The 7999-nt window shown below is 48.2% G+C and overlaps 1 pseudogene; it reads right to left on the bottom strand.

Moving 5' to 3' along the window:
* Positions 1-3460: 3460 nt before the first annotated feature.
* Positions 3461-7372, bottom strand: LOC122747477 (annotated as a pseudogene).
* Positions 7373-7999: the final 627 nt, after the last annotated feature.

The raw sequence follows: 7999 nt of genomic DNA, 5'->3' as shown, positions 1-7999 counted from the left end.
GAACTCTTTGAGGGAAGTGACTCATTTTCAGTTTTGTCTTTGTGTCTCCAGAACCTTAGGCTGGTGCCCTGCACATTAGTGCTAAATACATTTTCCTTCACAAAGCTCAACTTTGCATGGATGACTCTTTTTTAATGACCAGAAAGCTTCAGGAGAGAGGGAGCCAATCAGCCAGGGCACCACTTTGTCTTCTTTTAGAGAAAACAACACTATTGCAGAAGGAAAGAAGGAGGTATGGGCCTAATCCATGTTACAGGGGAATATTGGGAAGTATTAAACCTATCATAACAATTAATAAATCCTTGTTGACTAACAGCAAAGTTCTTGGCATATAGTAAGTGCTTAATAAATACTGTTGTTTTCTCATCCAGGAGTTCCCTAGATCAATGAAATCATTGGTCTAGCCCCTATTCACTAATCACAAGCAAATGCAAGATTATATTTCTGTGTCTGGCACACAGGATTGGCTTGTGTTAAATGGTTTTATACCACGAATCTGAGAATTCAGAAAATTGTTTTTGACTTTAAGGCTTAGAATTCATTTTTCTGAATCTTCTTTCGGTTGCTGCTAAAGTAGCAATTACTGAATTTTCTACCTCACTGAACACTCTATTAATACCACCCTCATTCAGGCTCTTATCACCTCTCACCTGGACTATTGCATTAACTTCCTAATTGATCTCCTTGCCTCCAGTCTTTCCCCTCACAAATCTATACTCCACACAGCCATCAAAGTGATATCATAAATGTACAGGCCTGACTGTCCCCCTTCCATGCTCAAAGATGCTCCACTGGTTTCTTACTTACTACCTTTAGGATTAAATTCAAACTCATCTGTTCAGCATTTAGAGCCCTTCAGGATTTGACTCCAGCTTTTCTTTCCAGACTTATTACATGTAACCTCTGTCCTAAAGGGCATTGGTATGGGATTCTCATTGGTGGAGAGCAATGTCTGAAGCCTATGTAAGGAGCAGGGTGGAGGTGATGAGAGAGGAGCCAGACAGTTTCTATCATACCAGCTTCTTCCCAGAGTCTTATTTTTCCTTCAGCAACCTAATGTGGGATTGTTGTCTTCTGCCCTTTCTCCCAAATCTAGAAACCAAAAGTACCTGAAGTCACTGGAAGAAGATTCAAAGAAAGTCCTTTCCCAACCTGGAAGAGTGCTCCAAGGCTATCTCAAGAAGGATTGAAGGACTCTTCTTTCTCTCTCTCTAGCCAACTGCTCCATCCCTTACATATGTGCTGGGCATTGCTCTCCACCATTGAGGAGAGAGTCCCATAACAATGGGCTCTGGGACTGGGCTTACACACACATTCATACTCTGTAGTGCAACCAACTGTTTTAATTTGTTGCCGACCAAGCCATTTCATTTTCATTCTCTATGCTTTGGCACACATTATTAGCCGTGCCTACAATCAATCCATCATTCAGCAAGTACTTATTAAGTGCCTACGGGTTCAGAGGGAAAGATAACGGAGGTCATTTTTTTAACATGTTGAGTTTGAAATATCTTGAGGATGTCCATTCTGAAATGTTCTATTGGTAATTGTTTATAGGAAAAGGAGAAGAAACTGGGGACTGGATATACAGATGTGGGAGTCATCTTTGTAGAGGTGATCATTGAATCCATGGAAAATGATGATGATGAGGGAGGAGGAAGAGAAGGAGAGAGAGAGAGAGAGAGAGAGAGAGAGAGAGAGAGAGAGAGAGAGAGAGAGAGAGAGAGAGAGAGAGAGAGAAGTGAAGATAGGTCAGGACAGAACCTTAGGAAATACCTACAATTAGAAGGATGACATTGTTCATGAGCCCCCAAAGAAGACTGAGAATGAGCAGTCAGACCAATGAGAAGAGAATGAGGATAGAGTACTGTCACAAAAATCCGGAGAGAAGAGAGTATTCAGAAGAAGACAGTGGTCAACAGTGTGAAATGCGGCAGGGAAGCAGAGGATGACTGCGGGGGGGGGAACCATCAGATTTGACAGTTCAGAAATAACTTTGGCACGTGAGGTTCCTCTTGGAATGTACTTGACCCCTCACCTCCACCTCTTAGCTTTCTTCAAGTCAGCTCAAGGGCTACTTCCTATGGGAGACCGTTCCTCACGCTCCCAAGCTATTACTACATCCAACCCTGGCCCTGCCCCTCCTCCCTCCCCTGTAATTACTTTGTATTTGTGTAGCTTTTGTAAGCCTTGAGGATCTTTATCCCAACTCTCACTTTCAGATTCCTAGAGCTTGACTATGTCTCCCCATCTACTCCTAAGGAGTCAGAGGTGATGCTTTCACGCCATCAAATCTCAGCTTCAATTGGTCAGCTTCCTCCAAAAATTGTTAGTTGATAATCCTTTAGTCAGTCAGCCTTATGTAACTTTATATAAGGGGTATTTGTTCTTACAAATGCTACAAAACCTTTGAAAGGTCTATGTGATAATCTCCCAGAAATACATTCAAAGTCCAGGGCAAAGTGTACTCAAGCTTGGAAATCCCGTGTGGCAAAGGGGTCACTCATAGATCGTGGTTGCTGAAAATCCTTTCTCCTGTTCATGGAGTTCTCAAGAAGGTTCACTTGGGCATAATGATTCTGCTGCATCTATCCATGCTTGACCTTACAGTGATGCAGACTCTGCTGCCAGCTCATCTGGGGATACTACTGAGACATTGATGGGGCTGAAAAAATCCTCCTCTGGTCTAAAGGGAGGGGGCAGAGAGAGAGCTGGCCAGTGATGAAGCTGAGGCCTCTCCTTCCTCCACTGGCAGTTAGTTCTTCTTTATCAGTATGCTAGAAAGCCATACTTGATCCAAATTCTGTAATAGATTCCTAGATTCCACCAAAAATTGTGTGATGGTTAATAACCAATCTTTAGGGCCTGGCCAGGTTTCTTAGACCTACCCAATTATTAATTCTTTTGCAGTGTCATTCTGTTTAAGATATTTTTTTTCATATAACCTAATGATAGGTTCTGAGTAACGGTATCAGACTAAATGGGGTGGTAAGGCTTCAACCCCACCTTTACATTTATATATATATATAATTATATGTGTATATGTGTATATATGTATTGCACACACATGCATACATGTATATATGTATATGCATACATGCATATATATGTGTGTATATAAGCACATGGAGCAGAAAGGAGCACAGTGGATGGAGTACTATGCCCAGAATGAGGAAGATCTGAGTTCGAATCAGGTTTCAGACACTTGCTAGCTGTGTGATCCTGGGCAAGTCACTAAACCCCTATTGGCTTCAGTGCCTCATCTATAAAATGTGGTTTGTCCTTCATTCTCTTTTTTTTTTTGAGGGGAAGAGGCAAAGCACATTACTGCTTGGGGAGGAATTTAAATTATTCACTTAAAATGATGGGAAGGGGGATGGAGGGGAACTTGTTCCCCCTACCAAGGTCCCTGGTCACTCTGTCCTTCTCTCCCTCAGTCTTGTGCCTCCGGTCCAGCACCCTACACCAGCATGGGCATCTCATTATACTCATTCATGCCCTCCTTCTCATCTAACAGTGGCTCAACCTCATTAGCATCCAGGCATTTCATCTCTCTCTCTCTCTGAAGATTCTTGTGAGCAGCACCATCCAGAGAGGCACTGTGAGTGAGGATGAAAGGGAAGACAAGAGAGGCAGATATGGACTTGACAGCCCAGAGCAGGGCCAGGCACAGGAGCTGCAAGGCTGTGAATAAGTACATTCTAAGGGTTTGAACCTTCTTGACATAAGTGACATCTGGGTGGTTCTTGGATGGGATAAGCAGCAAGTGTAGTCTTTCGTAGAATTGGATGCCATTTAGGGAGGTCACACCCATATATAGGAAGATCCCAAAGAGGACAGCCGAGGGGATCTGACGCAGCAGGTCCCCAATCACCATGGAGAGACCCAGGAGCACGGCCACTAGTAGTAACCCCATCACCCTCTGCTCCTTGACTTCTTGGATCTTGGGCTTGTCCCCCGGTGCCACAGCTTTACTCATGACAGCAAGTGCATTGATGGAGTGGAAGGTAGTAGCGACTAACCAGGGCAGGCAGAAGAGGGCACAGGGCCCTCCTATGGCCACAGTCAGCAGCAGGTACAGGTGAAAGCCAGAGCCTTTCTGCAGCATGCTTCCTTCTTGGAAATGATCAACATTGTGACCCAAGTCTCCATGAAGATAAGGATGAAGACATGGATGGCGGGCAGAAAGCTTGAAATCATCCAAACCTGAAAGTCCCCATTTTTGCCCAGAGGATGGATTACCCAGCCCCTTTTCTCAGGGGCTGTCACCGAGAATCCACTGGGCACACTCAGCTTCTGGGTGTAGATGTCTTTAAGACTGTAATCCACCAGCACCGTGATGAGAATTGCAATGGGAACCCCAAATTCTCTGATCACCCTTCGGATCCTCCCAGGGAAGAATCGGCTGTTCTTGAACTTTCTAAGGAAGAAGGCAATGAAAAAGGCCCCAGCCATGAGCACCAGGGACATCAGGGCTGTACTGGGCTAACCCTTTGGTTTCTGTCCCTTCTTCTCACTGGGTACACTCTCATTGCTCAGCACCACCATCATTTCTGTCCATATTTTATTCTGAACCTTGACTGACTCTGAGACATTGCCACTGTAGAAATCTCAACAATGGAGTGGTTGTTCTTGGAAGATCCTGACCAGTTTGAAGAAGGTCTCATAGATGAAAATGAGGGAGCTGAGAAAGGCAAAGGTCTCTTGGGTGAACGGGGAGACAAAGCGGAAGAGGAAGCTGCCCTCTAGTGCCATCATTAGCAGAGCCAGGAGCACCAGCCAAAACCCGATCCATACTCGGCTCACCACGTACTCCAGGCCATTGGAGCTGCAGAACATGAAGAATGCTTCCTCGAAGACCAGCAGGGGCCCAGAAAAGCCAATGATGAGCAAGGGCTGGGCACCCAGCAGGCAGACGATCACGCCCTGAAGAGTCGTGGACATGATCAGATCAGGCACACCAATGAGATCCTCTGTCTTTTCCCCGAGCATCCCCCTAAAAATAATGGCAAGGGACAAGGCAGCAAAGTAGATGAAGATGACAGCTGCCAAACACTGAGGGCCTAGTGCATTTCGAAAATCACTTAGGTAGCGAGGATAACGGTGCCATATATCCCTGATCAGTCCTCCAAAGGGTCGGCCCGTAAACTGAAGAGGGTCATCATCATCTCCTCCCCCTGCTTCCTCCGCCATCTGTAGGAGCGCCTTATCCTGAGGGGATTTGGGCTCTAGCCCAGCGCCCGTGGGCAAGAGCCACTCCTGCTCCTCACCGCTTCTTGAGCTTCTGCCGCCGGAAGTGGGCAACGGATCAAGTAGCTCCTCGCCCTGCACCTCTGAAGGTGGCAGTACCACACTGCAGTCCAAGAAGGCATTGATGGCCGTCAGCAGATCCTTCCTCTCATCTGCCCGGTAGGCTGCCTCATGGAATTGCTTGTCAGACATGAGAGTAGAGATGGAGCGACCAATCTCGTGGTAGTCCATGTTGGCACTGCTTGGACCTAGCAGCAAGAAAAGGAAGCGCACAGGCAAGGCACCTCCAGTACAGCATCCAGCTCGGCTGCCTCCCGCAGCCCCACAAAGGCCATGGTGGGACTGTACAGGAACTCTACGCAGCCCACGAGCACCACAGTAGCCTCAGCGTTCTCAGGAATTTTTTCCAGCAGCTCCATCTCGTGTTTGGACTTGGATAGAGTAATGCCTGCAGCAGGGGCAGAAGGAGGGAGGTCCCGATTGATGAGGAGGCACAGCTGTGACCAGACAGCTATGTGGCTCAGGGGATAAAGCACTGCCGTTGGGAGCCAGAAAGGTCTGAATTCAAATACTTCCTCTAACATCTACAAGATGTGTGGTGATGGGCAATGGAGATGATCCTTCACAGAGCTCTTTCTCTACCTCCAGGCAAGTCTCTGGAACTCCCCCAATAAGAGGCTCAGTGACATAGGGGTCACTCTCAGCCCCCTGGCCATGGTGATGCCCAAGCAGGGACCCCAGGGAGCCAGCAAAGATATTCCGGGGGACGAGAAATTTTTCTCATCACTTGGATGGCTTTGTTTCAGCAGCAGGGACCAAAGTACATTTGCTCGGTCCTCAGCCTTCATCTAGTCAGAGATGACCATTTGTTCTACCACCTGGTGCGCCACCCCTGGCAGTGTCTGCTGATCCAGGTCTAGGAGTACAGCCCCATGTGCCAGGGTTCTCCGGAGTTCTAGGAGGCTTCAGAAGGAAAGTGAGGCAAGTGGGGCTTTCCGCACTTGCTCTCCTCTATACCCTCCTCAAACTTGATCCATCCGCCGTCTCCCTCCACTGAGGCTCCTGGTTTTTGTCCAGCAAGAACTCATTCAGTTCCACAAACACCTCGTGGGGCTGATGGGGAGGCTGGCGTCGAGTACGTGGTGTGGGGCCAGGCTCTCTCCCCTCTCTGCCCGTCCTCCCCCCCCCCCCCCAGGTCCCTTGGCATTCTTCCTCACTAAATGACGAGGCACACCTGGGACGTCTTCAAACCGGTGGCTTTTCATGAGGTCCAGGTCAGCATGGCCAGGGTCTGGGCTTCACTTTCATCGGTAGGCACACGGGGGCAGCAATGCCTGCTCACCCCTCGTCGTGCTCCCAATTCTCCGCCTCTCCTGCAGGTTGTAGCTTCGGTGGCCAGGTTGGGCCTTAGCAGGAAGACGACCCTAGGCTTCTCCATCCTCTCCCCGACAGCACCTCCGGATGCTTCTTCTGCCGAAGCCCCAACCTGGGCCCCTTTGGGGGCTCTGGGGCTTGTCTCCTGGTGAGAGGGCTGTGGTGGGGGAGAAGGAACAGGTCCCTCTAGCTTTCGGTCTACGTTATCATCCTCCTGGAGGAAGAACTGGACGGAAGTAGGAGTGGAGCTTGGAGACGGTTGGGGGGGCAACTGTTTGGGCACTCTCCACCTCACTGACCTCATCCTCGTCTTCCTCACCCTCTTCAATGGTGGGGGTTTCTCGGGGTTGGGGGGGGGAGGGAAGCTCCTGGGCATTTGCGCTGTTTTCTGCCAGAACCCTGGTTGTTCTTTCTACGGCGTTCATCGGGAGACAGGTGGGTAGACAGTGGGTGCTGGTTGTGGTGGGAAGAGTGGCGGTGGTACTTATAGTCTTCCTCCCCATAGTTCCGCCCGGCTCGTCCCCAATGCGGGATCCTGCCTCTTGCAGAACCTCATCACCCCACCTCCTTCGTCCTCACCCCCTCCCCTTAGGCAAAGAGCACCCTGCCAGAAGCCGGGGAGGGGGTAGGGAAGTGGGGGGACTGTACAGGAGGAGCTCCAGCTTTCAGCCTGGTCTCTGAACTCACCCAATGGGAGCAGAGGGAGCTGTCCTTCATTCTCGAAGAGGACCGTGGCATTGCGTGACATCATGACTTGGATTGAATTGGATTTAAGTGAGGGAGGGGCTGTGCAAGGTCACCAACCTCACTATCTCCTCCCCAGAGTCATCTGGGTCTGGTGGCAAGATATACATCAGGTCGAGTGGAGATGGCTCCAGTTATTGAAGGCAATTGGGGGTAAGTGACTTGCCCAGCAGTCACATAGCTAGTAAGTGTCTGAGGTAAGATTTGAACTTAGTCCCTTTCAACTTCAGACATAACTGAATGAACAGCAATAATACACACACGAAAACACACACACATACACAGAGGTATATATATATATACAAAGCATCCAGGTAATGTAAGATGCGGAGGAGGAGGAGAGAGCCAGGAAGCACACAGCAAGTAGCCTCAATTTATAAAGGAAAATATGAGCTTTGGGAAGTTTATCCCAAAAGGTGAAAGTTTCAATGATGAGGAATACATACATACATGCACATATATATGTATATGTGTGTAGCTGTATTCCCAGTGCCTTGCATGAGGTCTGTCAGTTAGTAGATACTTAAAATGCTTGATAACATTATTAATTAATGTGCCTTCATAATTTCAGACTGTCATAATTTGATCCATTTCAAAACTTGACATTTTCTTTCCCTAAAAGAGGAAAAAT

This window comes from Dromiciops gliroides, chromosome 3 (genome assembly GCF_019393635.1).
Source record: "Dromiciops gliroides isolate mDroGli1 chromosome 3, mDroGli1.pri, whole genome shotgun sequence".
Taxonomy (NCBI): Eukaryota; Metazoa; Chordata; class Mammalia; order Microbiotheria; family Microbiotheriidae; genus Dromiciops; species Dromiciops gliroides.
Note: the sequence above shows the minus strand (reverse complement) of the source record. Positions and strands in the feature narration are given on the sequence as shown.